The sequence below is a fragment of the Centrocercus urophasianus genome, unplaced genomic scaffold (genome assembly GCF_019232065.1).
Source record: "Centrocercus urophasianus isolate 14NV4802_14NV808 unplaced genomic scaffold, USGS_Curo_1.0 seq_23, whole genome shotgun sequence".
NCBI lineage: Eukaryota > Metazoa > Chordata > Aves > Galliformes > Phasianidae > Centrocercus > Centrocercus urophasianus.
Window position 1 is genome coordinate 13,318,623 of NW_024884789.1, and position 17,593 is coordinate 13,336,215.

The following is a 17,593-nucleotide window of genomic DNA, read 5'->3' on the forward strand; positions in this document are numbered from 1 at the left end:
TGCTGGTTGTTGGTTCCCCCCTGCCCATGGTTATCTTTTTGTACTTTGTGACTATGGCATATACTTAGGAAATAAAATTGTTTTGAGGTCTGTTTGCAGATGATTCAGTGTGTGACGCCCATTTTAATTCTTCCCATCACTTTTTCTCACTTAGTGGAAATGAGGACATACATCACACTTTCAAAATATGAACATTCACAGTATTAAGATTGTTTGCTTGTTCTTGTCTATACTGCTAACATCTAACAACTCTATTCTCCTGGAGTATTCTAATCTCAGTACTGTGTTTAGGCACATACACAGTACCCTGTTTCTGCTCATTTGCAAAGGCCCCATGTTCTATTACACAATTTCAAACCATCCCAGGTTTGCTGCCAAGCTTATGTTTAACATAGCAGCAGCTATCCCTATTTTTATCTGCACTTAACAGTATGAAGCAGGACAATTTTGCACTTCCTAATCGTTCATATGTAACATATGACTTACATTCAGGTTGGCATCTTCATAATGCTTCTGTAGCAGGTTTTATACCCAGCTTTTATCAAATATTCTCATCCACTTCCAAATGCCTCCATGCACAATGTAGTTGGCTACAGACATTGTCAGAGTGAGTCCTGCTCTCCTCCAAGTCACTTCATGCTGGGGCTTGGAGCAGATTAACCACATCAGCTCAGACCTACACCGGGACATTCCATGCAAATTCTGTAGCTGGAGCTTCTATAGCATACAGTTTACGTGCTATGCTGGACATTCCCTACTATTAGATTTCCTTTTTTGACATTTCTCCAGTAAGATGGCCGGTGCTGTGTCTCACTGTCTCTCGTACATTGTAGGAAACATGCATATAATTATAAATGCATTCTAGAAAACTGGTACTGGCACACAAGGTGCCAAGTAACAGAAGTTTGGCATGCATGCCTATGGCAAGAGATTTGAGAAGACACTACCCTTAAGATTCTGAAAAACATTATCTTTGTATCTTTTTTTCCCTCCTTTTTTAAACTGCTCTCACAGGTCACAGAATGTTATTTCTTTGAAAACTGCTATGAAGAACTACTGAATTCGTACAGAAACCAAAGCAGGAGAGTTACTGCAAAATTCTACATAACTGCAACTTCTAATCTAGTAATTCACCTCCTTCAAGGTCCCAAATTCTCTAAATTCAGTAAATCCATAGGTCGTGTGAAAGATAAAGATACTTTGAAAAACAGAGAAGATTTATGATACTTAGAAAATGCACCTTATTTGTAGGAGAAAAGATCAAAGAAAAACGTACAGTGATGTAGCCAGAGTAGCGATGTATTTTATGATCGTGACAAAAATTCCAGGGACAAAGTCACTGTGTAGGCAAACAGTGACAAAGCCAAATTACATCAGGAGTAAAGATACCTATTTCCAACTTCTGCAATAACTGCTGCACTTGAAAATTTGCATTAGCATTACCTGGACATGTCTCCTTTTATGTCACTTTGCAGTTGTTCAGAATGAAAAGGAAAAATAGTAAGCATTAGCCTCACTAGTTAAGCTATGAACAATCCGTGTTTTCAAACCCAGCATTATGCATGCCTGCCATTGCCTTGTTTGCAGTGGAAACAAAGTTTAATTTCAAGCCACAAGTTTATTTGGTATTTAACAGTTTAAGAACACAGGTTTTAATAAGGGAAAAATAAGTTGTTAACATCTCTGCAGTTCTGTTTAAAAAGAAGATAACCCTGTTACATTGTAGTAATTGTTCTTTAGATGCACGTAGATGATTTAGACATATACTGATTGGTTGATGCCCCATCTCTGCAGGCTCTCAAGACAAGGCTGGCTACGGCCCTGGGCAGCCTGATCTATCTGTGGTGTCCCCATTCATTACAGGAGGGCTGGATTATTTGGCCCTGAGAGGGCCCTTCCAACTCTAAGGATTCTGAGAATCTATGACTGATGGTAGCACTTGAAAGTAAATAACTCAAATGTAATTTACACGTCGTATTTCAGCATACATATTATTAAAGCATTAGTTGTTATGATAATTCTGCCAGTTCTCCTAAAGATCATTAGTCCCATTAACAGGTGCTTTTTAACCTCCCCCAGACATACTATCTGCCTTCTTGCTGCTCATAATGTAAATTTGTCAAGTGTATTTCAGGGAAGAGTTTGCAAAAATAAGTTATGTGCAAATGTTTGACCCAGATGGATTGCAGGGCTAATGTACAAATCTCACAACATTTACTTTATGATATTTTGCATTCATCTTTCACAGCTCTGTTCAATGATTTGACAGTGATTAAAATTCAGATGGCTCCTTTTTCTGGCGAATCTTTCTGAAACCCTATTCATCTTAATAAATTCACTGAAAAGGGGAACAAAACCGGAACATTCTAGCCTCACTTTACTGTAACTGTTACCAGTGGTCTGCAGCGCCGTGCTACAACAGTACAACACCAGTGCAGTTGACCCTCCTGCAATAAGGTATGAGATTAACAAGTCAGCAACACCCCCCTCTTCCAATCTCCAGACCACATAAAGTAAACCAAAAGCTTTCAAATTACACCAGAAGGAAAAGGAGTTAAGATTCAGGAACTGGGACTGATAAATCAGTCCAGAAGAACTAGAAAGTCATTTCTAGAACCTGAGAGAAAAAAGAAAAAAGAGAGGAATTCTTAAAGAACTGTAACTCTATCTAAGCAGCAGGGAAGAAAATGCAAATGTGAGAATTTATAGTACTAACATTTATATAGACATGCTGTGTTGTCATCCACATGAGTTATCTTTTGTTTGTCTGGTACTGAACAAATGACCTTTCCAATTGCAGCCATGTAAGACGTCAAAGTAGGATGAAGGTCAAACCAATCTTTTTTCTCACGTGGCAGCTTACCACATATGTTAAATTGCTACAACGGCTTCTCTGTGTCTGGGACAAGTACAGAGGAGTAGCAGGAAAGGCTTTGGCAAATGTCAGACTGAATAGAAATCTATACGCTGAACTTGTCAACTGATAGAAAAAAAATTAAATCAGCAGTTGAGTCTGGGGAAAAAAATATATATATCTTTCTCTGATAAAGAAACTGAGGTTCCAATTGGCCTTGAGAGATGGCACTAGATTGACTGCTGCTGCAACAACTCCAACGAGGGGTACAGCTGCTTCCTAATGCAAGGAAGAAATTCAGCACGGTACAAAGCAAGGCACTAATGGCAATAACTGCCCTTAATGCTCAGAGACAAAGGTATGGTTTTATTTAACAATTTAAGACAGTGCCCTGCTTGCCAATGAAGAGAAGTTAGAAGCTAGGACAAATGTGAAGGTTGGATCTCATTACCAAAACATTACAAAATTACACACATACCTGCTAACATTCAGTCTGTTTCGAGCTACTGCTTTCTAACATTTGTTCTGTCTCCATACAAGCATATATTTGAAGGACACAGAACAATGCAAATTTATAATGCTTTATCAAAAGTGGAAGTAACAGCTGTCTGCAGATAAACTCCGTTTTTTCCTGAGATTCTATTCCCAGGTTCAATTATTCTAACATATTAACATAATCTAAAAAATTACATTATATTAAATCTAGCACGGCGTTAAGAAATCCTAATTAAATTACCATATCTATCAGTTCTTTTCAAGCCCTCCTAGAAAACTGCTGCTTTGAAGCTAGCTAGACAATGGGCACAAAATGAACTCATGTTTGGGATGCTCAGTAAAGGAAAGCACTGACAGAGTACAGAGCCCAGCAGAGGAGCAGCATGGCACAGAGCACAGGAAAGCATGATATGGAAGGGGAGGTTCAGAGGGCTTGGCTCACCTTGAGAAGAAATGCCGGGCCGGATGACACTGGCAGAGAATCTCACATAACCTGCTCACTGTCTTCAGCTACTCAACTGAGGTTACAGAAAAGACCTCAGTCTGTGGAAGGCTAAAGTGACAAGAAGCAGCAAGGCAAATTCTAGCAGGACATTAAAAAAAAACTCAAAAAAACAACATTTCAAAGAGAATGGTTCATTACTGGGACAAGGCTGCCCAGAGAGATTATGCAATACTAGTCCTTGGAGTTACTCAGAGACAACTGGACAAGGCTATGAGCAGTTTGATTTAGCTTTGAAGTTGGTTCTGCTGTGAACATGGGGTTGGGATAGACAACCTCTCTGCACATCTAAAGTCTTCCATAGATACTAAAAGTAACTTCTTCCATAATATTGGCTATTCTCTCTTTAGTCTACATTGGAACTTAGAAATGTTACAAGGATAACTGAAAGCAACCATATAGAGGATATTAAGTATGTTGGAACCATGTCCTACCAGAATTAAGTTCCAGTGGAGAAAATACTTCATAGGATAAGTTAGTATTTTCATGCAAAAAAGAAAAAAAAAAAAAGTAGAAAAAGGTGAAGGTGAGGAAAGCTAAGAGGTTTTAGGGCAGTTGACAATGTAGCGTGACAATCAACCAGCACAACTTCAGGCCACCTGTCTAGAAGAAAGAATGATGCACCTGATATATATTCCTGCATTCACATCAGAAAGAGCCAGAGGAGGTGCAGTAACAACATGATCGACAGCTAGAGACACCCATGTACAGAAGCTGAAGGAAAGTGAATTACCAGCATGGTTACTGACCAAGAGCCCCAAGCCGGGATCACTTTCTTGGCACTGGGGATGTACGGCTGCTGTCAGGTGACAGCAAGGACAAGTGAGCAAATCTCCCATCCCCACTATTACTTCTATAAATTCACATTAAACATAGAATTTCTTAAAAAGGAAAAGAGATCTTCACTGTAACCACAATGCCAATGACACGATAAATGCACAGTGCAACTATCAGTGCTTTTTCATTCCAGCAGGGCAGCAGTAACAGAAACACGATCAGTGAAGCCACTGAGGAACACAGTTGCAGCCCTAGAGAAAATGCAAAATGCAGTATTTCAAAAGGTGAGAAACCATCCTTCTTCCAGCCAATATCTAAACCAAAATTATTTTCCTTGACTGCATTCTGAGAAAAATCAGTTCTTCGGATGACTGAAGACATGTTAGTATACATTTGAAAGGTTCTTTTATGGGCTTTCTTCCCTCTCTCCCTCCAATCTTGTACTTGCAGTATTTGACTAGGAGGCTAAAGATCTCCATTATTTTTATTGATTTATGCATATATTTACTAAATGATGCCTGCAGGACTTCTCAGGTAATGCATAAGGCATAATGACATAAGGGTATTTGAGGATCCCCATCCAATTGTTAATTGCCATTTCCATCAATATTCACCATCAAGACAGGGAAAACAAATTCCTTGCCAAAGTGTTTCCAGCAAACATGTCAATTTCAGCGGATGCTAAGATTAATTACAGACCTCTGTCTTTACCTACGTAATCTCTAAAACAGAAGAGAATGAGAAAAAAGCAACTCTACAGTATACCTCTGCTAGCAAAAGAATGCGAATCCTAACCTGAGACTTGTGTTAAATTAGAGCAAAAATCAGGTACTAAGCATAGCTGCTAGTTACATCTTCCCATGATGTTAAGAGGTGACTATTGCAGGTGAACAACACCAGCACTCCCATGATCATCATCTTTTGAAGAGCTAATTTTTGGAGAACAAAACAGTCTAGATCTTGGAGTCTTAAGCTGCAACAATTACCCATAAATCCACTGATAGTGGTCAGTAAGACAGGGTTTGGCTGATGTAATTTCTGAAAACAAGAACAGTAAAAAATTACTGTATATGAATTTGATACCAGCTCTTCTAATTATTTCAGAGTATTGTTTATTCATAAGTTTTTTATTGAAAAAAAAACCCAAACACCTATTTGACCAATTCAGTAGTAACTGATGTTATGCTTGAGTGGGAGCAGACATACAAATACTTTTCATTTGCCATTTTCCCCAGTTCTTGCCAGCAATCTGTTGAGCTAAATTTTCTTTAAAATTAATCTAGATGGCTACTATTAGCATGCATGTTGTCTTTCTGATTAGTAAATAAGACTGCAAAATAAACACAATTCCCTTTTCATCTATATTTCCTGTTTCATTTCTAAAGAAAATAAGCAGCTTTTTTTCCTTTGCTTAAAACAAAGAAACCAGAACACCTGTGCAAGGTGCATGAAGGCACCAGCAGTACAGCAGCGCCATGCACAGTTCTACAATATTGAGTAACGTGCCTTATTAAAATATTTCATACATTTAGAACATTAAAAGCAGCTGTTAATCAATATCCATTAGTTCTTACATATGAACTGGACTTCACTTAGATGTAGATGTGGGCATTGGCAGCCCAAACGCTGTCATTATGACAAGTTACTTTAGAAACTGTGTGATGTGTTAAAATCACAGGGTATCGCCTCAAATTTATCTTCTCACAAAGCAAAACTTCAAACTTCACAAATGCTGCTTCAGTGTTCTTCTATAAAATTATGAACTCCTTAAGGGAAAATTGCTTTTTGATCAAAAATTCTATCAAAACATTTCATTAACTTAGTAAGTTTTCTTTCAATTTTTAATTTCTATTTTATTATATGGAAACACCATTCCTTTCAAATATAATGTTCTGTCTTGTCTCCTGAGAGGTCACGCACTGTGCAATACCAAATGCCATAAATACTGCATGTGGGGCAAACAGAAAGGTTGGTCCAGTTCAAACTCAACAGCCAAATTATCTACCCACTCTTCCTTAATAAAGCACATTTGTGTGAAACAAGGACATGATTCCCTCCCAAAGACACAAAGAAACAACTTGCAAATCCCCTCTGGGAAGCAAACTTTAAAAGACAGGAATGAATGTCATACCAGCATATAATTCACTCTGATACAGCCCAGAAATTAAAGCAGACAGGAAACTATTGGGGGCTTGGTGGCTGATTTGTACCTCCATATGCAGGTGGGTTGATTTCTACCTTCTCCCTAACTTCTAATAGGAGTTAAGAGTCAAAAGGTCTCTGGCTTTCTAACTTGTTTCCCTCGTAATTCATTCTGCTATTTGTAGGTTAGAACGAAGGGAACAACCTCCTAAGAACTTCTCTTCAAACAAGAAGTGACCCGCAATGGTTACACTTTTCTCATGTAACCTTGTAAGACACACTTGAAACAGGAGCAGTTGTATCGGCGCAAAACATCTCCCTTCCTCCTTGGGCTGAAGGCAGCCTGACAGACCATTTGCTTTTGCTATTTATGAACTACTTCTATGAACCAGAGAGGAACAAATTAGATTACAGCATTTGTTAACTCGGTTGACTCATCCAGAATGGGAAGGTTATTACACTAATTTGGATTTACATCCACTAATATCAGTGTACCCCATCCCACTTCTGTCAAGTATACTAAATGATAATGACTGGTTTTAAGCAATCAAGCACACAAATACACTCTATTCTCATTTAATTCTATTAATTAAACTAATGACAGTAGTAGTGCTAACTCACTCTTGTTGTGGGTTTTCTACAGTTTGCCAAACTCTGATTTCATTTTGGTGAAAGACAAAAGTTACCTGGCATTCAATACAGCCAGTCATTACCATCAACATCTTCCTCTGCACAGCACAGTTTTCTTTACTTTGTCTCCCTACTCCCAAAATCAAAACAAGTACCAAAGCACAACTGCTCTAAGAATTTCATTCACAAATAAAGAGAGAAACCCTTTTCACTAACAGCTCCCTTAACCACACAGGCCAAACAGCACTACCCAGTGGCAAAGCCATGCTCTCCCTTGTTCAAGGAAGAAGACATCTGCAGGAAGCGCTGTCCGGGACCAAAGTTCAACACACACATTCAGTTTGCAATCCTCAGAGCAGGATTATAAGAACTTTATCAGTAACAATGGAAAAGACTTGCTGTTCACTCACAGTTAACTATGTTGCTTTCCCAGTGTTTGATCCAAATGCAAATGTAAAAAAAAACAAAAAAAAACCACCAAAACCGAAACAAAAACAAAACACCACAAACCAGGAACCAATAACAATGAAAGCACCTAAGGAATAGGCCTTGTACTATCAGTAAGTCAAAAATAAGTCACCAAAGGATTACATGGAACTGGCCAGAGGATTAAGAACTGGAAGAAGGCATAAAAGTCACAGGAGACACAGATCAGTCTAAGGGGAGCACGGCAATGAATCGGGGCAGGAAAACTGATGAATCAGAGCAGAAGACACCTGCTACTCCTGCAAGGTGTATCAGCCTAGCTTATGCCAGCCCCCTGTCCTCCCCCAGCTGCCACTGCACCTTCAATTTGGATACAGTTTTATGCGGACTCCATGCCTGGTTTGCTTACACTGTTGGTTGCACTGCTAGGAGCCAGTAATGCAGTCATCTCCACATGCGACAGGTCTGTCTTTAGATTTCAGAATACTTCCCCACTCACCAGGAAGCGGATCTTAATATAATTTTAAACAACCTTGTGGAAGCTGGTGACATTCAACCTTCACTATACACAGAAAAGTTGACTTGGAATTTTCTGAGGACCACTTGCGAAGGTTATCTGAATGCAAACGCTACTTCATCTATTTCTAATTATCTTTTATTTAGGCACAATTAAGCATAGTGCCTATGTTTGGAAATAAAGTTTTACTTATAATCAACAACTGTACAGAGGTTAGGAACTGGGACTGATTAAGATGCAACTGCTGAAGCCAACTTATTGAACTCAGAATTACTTGTAGAGGTATTTAATTGACTTTCTTCACTGCAGAAGCTGTTCAAGCTGTTCAGCTGCTTAGAAATGTTAATGGCAACAACTGGCTTTTGTGGAAAAGATCATTTGCAAAGGTCCCAGGAGACAAATTGAGGGTTTCTACATGAAGAAAAACTAAAATCTTTTCAAACGGCTGCAAATAGTTTAAAGGTGATATTTAGTCAGAATTTCTCTGATTCTATTCATTTCACTGTATTTGCATTGATTTCCCTCCATTTTAAGCAGTGAAGAATTAAAAGCAGAATTTTTGAGTCAGAAATGTATAAATACAGAATGTGTGTTTGGCAAACTGTGAGGGAAAAAGAGTTTGATCATAATTATTCCTGTATAATTGACAAAAAATAAGAAGAAAGTGCACTACCTAGTAGAACAGCAATATTCTGTCAGTATGTTAGAGCCATATCTCAACAAATTTCAGACGAGTGAGAATGTAAGGCTTGTGGTTTGGTTCCACTGCTTCCTAGTTGATGTTGATACATCAACCGAAAAGAAACTGTTAAAATACTACACGTTACCTTTCAAAATTTAGTTTGTTAGATGAAACGTCAACCTCATCTGTTCTGTAGATAAATGCAAACAACCTTTAGCTACTCATCTAAGGTACAATAAAGGTTCAAAGTCAAACGCTGCACATACACGGATGTGGCGGACACCAGAATGGCCCTCTCCTTTCTCCTAACGCACAGCTTGCATCTTTACAAAAATATTTATAATAATTTACCTCAAAAAAGCAGGGTTCCTTTTAGTGTTAAGGGAGCACTGTCTATGATTAGTGATGTCAATTAAGTTTCCTATGTTGAATTCTGTCCTTATTTGAACACATACAGCTTACATTGTGCATCTCAAATGCTACCAGAGCAAAGAAAAATGGACCAGGAAAACACATTCCTAGGAAACCAGGGTCTAAGTAATAGCACCACCTAGGGGCATCCTTTTCTGAAATGACATTTTAAAAATGAATTTGCCGTATGTAACTATTTTTTCTTTTTAAGCGTTGTCATCACTACATTATCATGAAGCAGTCTGAAGAACTTCTGTTTCTTCCTGCCCCTAAACTCTTCTACAGGGGTCATCTCCATAATCCCCCTACAACGAAACCTTCCCATTGACACCCAATCCCACAGCTGCGACCTACAATGCATCACAGATCTCCTTGGACCATCTGTCATATTGCCAAGCAAAAGCATTTCTGACTGAGTGCCCTCCCAATGACTTGCCAGGCTGCAGCTGAGTACCAGCATGCAGGGTGCCTGCAAAGCAATTCAAGCTCTGGCAATGATCTGCTGCAGAAACACCAACAGCAGTGCAATCATACAAGCATTTCACTCATACAGAAGCAAGCAGATAAGTTGGTTGTAACTCAGCTCTGCATTCCAGACCTAGGTGCTCTAGCTGTAAGTATATAAAGACTGCTTGATCAGCACTTCTTGGGCGTAACAGTGCGGGAAGCCTCTTCTGCCACTCCTCACTGTCAGGTCACCAGAATACCTTCGGACTTGGCATAGGTGCGCTATGAAAGTCTCAAACCTTTAAAAAACATCAAGTACCTTGTTAAGCATCACATGTAAATCAGTGGAATTTGCTGAATAACTGTACAATTCTATAAAATTTTCACTTTGTATAAAGACAACCCGTAGTAGCAGCAGGAAAAGAAAATAATTACATTTTTAAGAATAGTAATAATCCTGCACTAAAACAGTCATAGCATTCAACATCCTTTAAAAATCATACTTCCTCCATTCTGCCTAAATCATAAAAACATAGAAGTGAATTGGTCATGACTGGTTCACTGCAGCGTTATCGTTACCACAGCAAGGGGACAGGAGACAGCCAAACCTTCCCCTGCAGGGTTGGTCTCTGCCACGGTTCAGAGCTCCCAGCTACTTCAGGAACTTGTCCTGTTTCCTCTGTCTGGGGAAGCCTGCAGCCGCGTATGATTGCTTGTGTTAATGCTCAGTGAATAACAGCTTCCTGTTTTCTAACATTCTGTAGTGCTTAAGGAGTCAGCTGCTTGGGAGCTAATGTTCCTTTCCTTTCCTTTGAAGGACACTTCCTCTGACATCCTTTAAAACTACTGCCATAAAATCACAGCTCTGCAGCACCTCTCTCCTGTCCTTTATACAGTACTTTTCTTGACGAGGCCAACATAACCGACAGCAGAACATCAGAGACAAGTTTATACTCAGCTCTCTTTCTTCAGCAGTGGTCTACACCACACACTCCAGCTTTCTTCCACTTCATGTAGCATTATCACTTACCTTTGAAAACAGATTGTATCATACTCACTGCATCATCCTACATTTTTGCCATAGCACATAGTAGTAATTATGCTTTTCTCCCCTTTCTGGAACGAATTATCATAGGCCTCAACAGTTACCTTCTGCATGAAATCCTATTATTCTCATTAATATCAAACATACCTACCACGTCTGTTTGTAAAAGTTTTCCATTACTGTCACGTAGAGGAGATCCATTAGAAAACACAACCAGAATTCCTTTATCACTTCATGATGAAAGAGAAACTTAGATTTGACCCTAATAATATTCGTGTGTGGGACACCAAAGCAAACACTCTTGTAGGAAAACTACCTACTGAGTTCTCCAGCCTTGCTCGGGGAAGCCTGTCACTGTGGCCATCACTGCCACAGTTATTGACTGCTGCCACCTAGTGCATCCCACATCTGGCAGCCACTTATTTAAAAGAACTCTTCCACACCAAGGATTTCTACTTATTTTCTTGACTGTATTACAGTTATGCAATTATCTCATGTAAATTGTCAATAGCTCTCTGTTCCTCAGAATATTACTTTCTCATTTTCTTTCTTGGATTAGCATTTCAGCTTCAAGACTATGCAGGATGATGAGGAATAATCAATATGGCTCTCAGGGCTCTGAGTGTACTAATGTGCCCTGACCAGCCTTACTTAGACCCTCTGCAGATGGGCCCAGGGGCTGATTGCAGCACAGCTCTGGACCTGCACTCCCACAGTTACACCTGCCAGACTCAGCCACTGCTTTGCCTGTGCCTGGCCACGGGCCCCACTGAGCTGGATCCAGACCTGCGGGTTGGCTCCTCCATCCAGGAGGATGGCCTTTGACTCTACATCACCACCACACATCTGTCCTGTAATTGCTGGGCTGTGTTTGCCTCCGATTACTTTCACAGAGCCTGATCCTGGCACAACCACCAAATTTCTGGCTTCACCTTGGAGACCTGCCTCAATGCCACATACTTCCCTGGTGACCTGGGCTCTTGGTAGAACCTAGTCACCACCCCCAGGCTTGCCCCAGTGCCTTGCTTGGGTTCTGTGGGATGGGGCCCTGGCTGGCAAAGCCTGACACTGTTAGCCATGTGCTTGCACTCTGCTGTCTTAGTTTCACCTGGGATGAAATTGTTTTCTTCGGAAGTGTCTGGTATGCTGCTATGTTTTTCTTCTAGGCAAAAACCAATGTGATTACACACCAGTGTTTATAGTTGCTGCTTAACAGTGTTGTACAGAACCACGGCCATTCTCAGCGAGGAGCCCAAGTAACTGGGAGGGAAAAGAATAAGAACAGCTGTCTTAAACTAGTCAGAGGGATATTCCATACCACATGGCATCATGCAGAAGAAGTTTTGAAGGGGGTGAAAGTTCATCTCTCTTCTGCTGCTCAGGGGGGCAGCTGAGCATCAGCTGGGAGGTGAAGAGCAACTGTTTGTGCATCACTTGTTATGTACATCCATGTGCGTGTGTGTATAGAGAGTGCCGTAACTATTACCCTTTTCTTTTTCTCTATCTAAGTAAGTAGTTTTATCTCAACTCACAAGCTTTTTGTGTTTTTTTTTTTGTTTTGTTTTTTTTGTTTTTTTTTGTTTTGTTTTTTTTCCCTCCAGATTCTCTCTCGCATCCCACTGGGAGGAGGGAGAGTGAGCAAAGGACTGCGTGGTGCTCAGCCACCTGCTGGGTTAAACCACAACAGTCCATCTGGTGCCCAACGTGGGGGTTGTCACAGGGATTGGAGTGACCATGGCAATGACTGGGAGGTTCGTGGCACCTGCAGGGCCCACCAGAAGGGTTGGAGTAATAGAAGGGTCTGTCCAAAAGGTCAGAGCAACTGCAGGAGCCATCATAAGGGTTGTAGCAGCCACAAGGTCTGTTCCAACAGACCCTTGTGAGAGGACCTTGTCTGTTCTACATTATAAAGAAAATGAAACAGAACCAGATTAAAATATTTCTCTAAAGCTGTATGTTGTCTGCCACCACTGAAGCAGACTTGCAGCATTGAACTTCCACTGAATTCCAGGGCTAACGTGAGAGTGCAAGAAGCAAATTAAGGAAAAATACAGGCTTTGGTAGTGACAAAAATCAAACCAACAAACAAACTCTAACTCCAACACCAACTCTAAAACCCTACAGCACTGAATAAAATGAAGAAACTCAGATAAAATATTGCTGAGGTCTAGATATGAAAAATAGAACCACAGACTTGCGGCTACTTGTAAATGCCTTGATGGAAGTCAAAATGATCTAATTAATCACTGTTCTAAAGAACCATGAAGTGAACGAATAGACTTCATAATAATAACATGAAGTCAATTACTATAAAATTTCACTGATCATCTGATTTTCTGTTTCACTGGATTATAAACCTCCCTAAGTATTAATAAGAATTAATAAGTGCCTTCAACAGACTAACCAATTTCAAGTCATATCACTGCTATTCAGGTTCTTAATAAGAGAACAATCCTACATAGTGGAGACAAAAATCATGTTCTGATATCCCTTTTTAAGTTCACAGTGCATTTAGCACGTGCAAAAGATTCTTAAGCTGACAGTATGTATTTTTTTAAAGCTTCCAATAAATGTAGGTAAACACTCACACTGCAAACAGGCTGCCAAAGGGGAGGCTGTCATTCTGTCTGTTGTTGAGTCAATACAGACTCTCAGTATCTGCCTTGAGAATTAAAGACAACACAGAACTTTCCTTCTATGCGTCATTGAAGATACCAAAGAAGATAGAAAACACTTTGAAAAGATGCATCAGAGACAGATGAATAATGTTCACTGCAGAAAACTCACACTGAAGACAAGACACACATTTTCCATTGCTATTTCTACTTTCTAGCAAGAAGGACATGCATTATTTCTGAATTTCTGAAACACATGAGATATCCATCTTGCATCATTTCTGCTTTCTGAATGTGAAAAGTCTTTCTATTTTAGTCACGTTCTGCAGAGCTTTTAAGTGACATCCATCATTACTTGCTCACCAAGGCGTTATATATACAGAGGAGAAGGGAACATCTAAAATGACTTAAACCAAAGAAAAACCCTTGACGGCTTTTCAGTCTTTAACTTACAACAGATCTCCCCATAAAAAAAAGAAACAAAGGAAGACACTCTGGCTACAGTAATCTTGCACACCGTTGATTTAGATAACTGTCTTCAAGATAGCAATTTTCAAATCACAGCAGAAAGCTACAACAGGGGAAAAAAAATCTGCCCTTAACCACTGTGCACATTTTCACTGCAATTGCAGCATTCTACCTTCCTGTTGGGAACAATTCCATCACATGTCCTGCCTACAAAAGAATTGTTATCACCTCTTAAACTCATAGGTTAGCATTCACTAATCTTTAGCCAGCAGAATCCTCACTACAACTGAAATTCTTTTAGAAGTGACCCAATTACTACCACATACCTGACCAAAAGAGCTTTTCAAAATTCAAGAACATTTTTTTTGTCCTGAGAAACAAAGCTTTGCAGTACAACAACAAAAGTTCAGAACTCCATAAAGCAAAGAAATCTCAGGCTTAATTAGTAAAAACAAAAGGATGGTTTATACTCCATGTAAATGCAATGCTGTTTTGTAGTCACTAGTTCCTTCCATAGACACTGCATTAGAAAGAGATAAAAAGAAAAGCAGAAAAGAAACCAAGAGCAACATTAATAATATTAATGCTTAGCATACAAAGCTCCAGAGCAGGAAAAGAAGAAAAGAAGTTCTCGCATTTGAAAGTAAATGTTACTGTTCAATGCTCAAAAACTCCACATGTACAGAACTGATGTTCTTGGCAGCTCCCAAAGCACGATTGCTAACACGGCTGTAAGATACCAGATACGTGCTAACAAGTGCAAACACGTAATAGCAAAGCATCTGCAGAACTGTCCATGGTATCAAGCTTTATTGAATAAGGAGGACATTACCAGAATTCAGAAGCAGGCATCTCAGCACAAGAAGTCTAATTTAATATCGGACTGCTTGAAAACCTACTATTGCATCATCACTTAAATTTAAATTGTTTGTAAAAAAAAATTGGAACTCCAAATGAAGGCTGCAGACACAAAGTCAAACCTACTCGCAGGTCCTCCCCGAAGGAGCTCAGAGTATTGCAATATTAGACTTTTGATTCCTTTCCATGAAAAGGTGCTCCTGAAATCCTGAATAATTCAACTAAATTATTTCCCTGCTGAAGAATATTAAATATTTAATCACTGCAGTTTCTGTTTTTTCTTTCAGAAGATTTTCAGGCTGCTCTACATGTTCTATCTTCTAGCACTGCAAAGCCACAGCAGCACGTACGCTGTGTGAGATTAGGCAGCATTGCTAACACTGTCATACTCTTGATTCCAGGAATTACAGAACCAGGACAAAATCTCAGATACAACACCTTGCATTAACAAACTCCATGTCTGAGAAATTTTAACCCATAGGTATTATTTCACATTTCCATTCAGATTTGCTAGCTTTGCAGCATAGTTCCCCACCTTCCTTTTCTCCCACACTTTCCCTTCTGCATACTGAGCCATTATGAGGCTCCTGTTTGTTACCAAAGAAGTCAAGAAGCTGAAGAAAACTGTTTTCCCCAAACTGCCTTTAGCGATGGGGCACCCACAGCTCTGGGCAGCCTGTGCCAGGGTCTCCCCGCTCTCAGCGGAGCATTTCTCCCTAGCATCTAACATAAACCTCCCCTCTTCTAGCTTAAATCTATTTCCCCTTGTCCCATCCCTATCGGATCGTGCAAAAAGTCGGTCCGCAGACTGTAAGCTCCTTTTAGGGATATTACAAGAATCAAATATTGCCTAAATCAAGGGAAAAAGCACATTATGGTATTTGGGATATTTAGATAATTGATAAGTATTACGTCAGTACTTTAGACAAACAGCTCTCGAAATACTGAAATGCTGCTTCTATCCCCTTCTCCCTTTGCCAAGAATATCCTTTTTAAAAAGAAGTGCTCTGGTTTGGTTTTACTTCATTTTAATACATCACACACTTGTGTTCTTACAGAAATAGCCATCACATTTTTGCCATTCCTTCCAGTATTACAAATGCCAACAACAGCCTCTCAAGTCCGTGCAGCCTCACTCTGTGTCAGGCTCATCCATCTCTGCGATTCCAACCAACGCTCCTTATTATACTCAGCTCGTTTCAGAACAGAATTGTCTTAGAGTTGTAGCCAGACTGTAAGCATGAATCCTTACCAAATCCATTTTTTGTTAATCTAACAGGATCAGATTTCTTGAGTTTGGTTTATTTACTTTGACAGTGCTAGCTTAACAGACTGGGGCGTGTCACCAGTTGGATTTCCCTTCACGTGAAGCTAACCAGGCCTCTGCCATGGATCCTTCATGTGACTAATCATATCAAGTTACTGGGTTTGGGAAAGAAGATAAAGAAACCAGATAGTTGATTTCTTAGCCCAAAAGTTGAACTGCTTGATTACAACACTGTCCTCCACCAGAAGCACTTCTACACAAGGCTGTGAGTCACACATATGGACTTTTCTGAGCAAACTTGCTCTTTTTGCTGTCTTTCTAATGAACATTAGACACTGCCTCCCTTCTACACACATCACTCTCATGGATGTCACAAGATGTGTAAACACTGATTTTTAAATCCAGTTCTGTAATAGAAAATCAGTGTTCAGAATCAAAATCAGTACATTGTAGGAAGGTTTCAGAGGTATTGGTACTGTTAACCCTCAAGCTGGGAAAGAATTCAAAGCATGCATTTCTCTCAGACTAAAGGACTCGTGTCAATCTGCATCACTGATCTCTTCAAATGAAAGGATGGGATGTGTCTACCAGGGCTTCTCCTGCCAAAGGAAACTCAAAAAAACCACTCTCCCAGAAGCTTTGAGAAGCTTTGTGTTCTATCTGCACAAACATGGCTTACAGGCAACTCATGACCTCAGATTTATGTAAATATTCATTTAATTTAGGATAGAATATTCAATGTAATATTTTCCAATCACCACCTACTTCAGAAGATGCTGCAGAATCATCTAATTTACTCTTGTGTCCCTAGAGACTGAGCACTTAGTATTCTAGTCTTACGTTTCGAAACCCAAAACTGCTACTCACTTCAGAATGCAAATGTTAGGAGTTAGGAGAGGAAAACATCTGCATAAGCCGCTTCATTTTTGTTAATTATGTTTCCTACTTACACACACCAGGCAATAGAAAATATCTGTTGTTTTCAACTATTTCTACAATTGATAAATCAAGACATTTCTTCCATAGATAAATTCCTGTTTATTCCAATTCCAGTTTACTTGTAAAACTGACCATTACTTACATATTTACCTCCACAGATGCTTATACTTTACCACTCAAAAGACAAACATCTCACGTTTAGCAGTCCTCAGGGTAGGTGAGACCCTTGCAACCTGCAGATGAACACATTACTGCTATCCTTTGAATGCTTACCGATGTGGCAGTGATGGGGAAACAGGCAGCCCTTCACACTCATGCTCTGCATTCTTAAGTTTTCATCGTTCAATCATCTAAGCTAATAGGTTTGAATTGCTAGACTTCCTGCAACATTTCTAGGCAATAAAAAGGAACATTTGCTATTGCACTATGCAGAGATAAAAAGAACACTAACTTAGGTTAAAAAAATAAAAAATCTTACTTCAATAAGCAAAAAGCAATATGCTCAGATGCAGCCATTT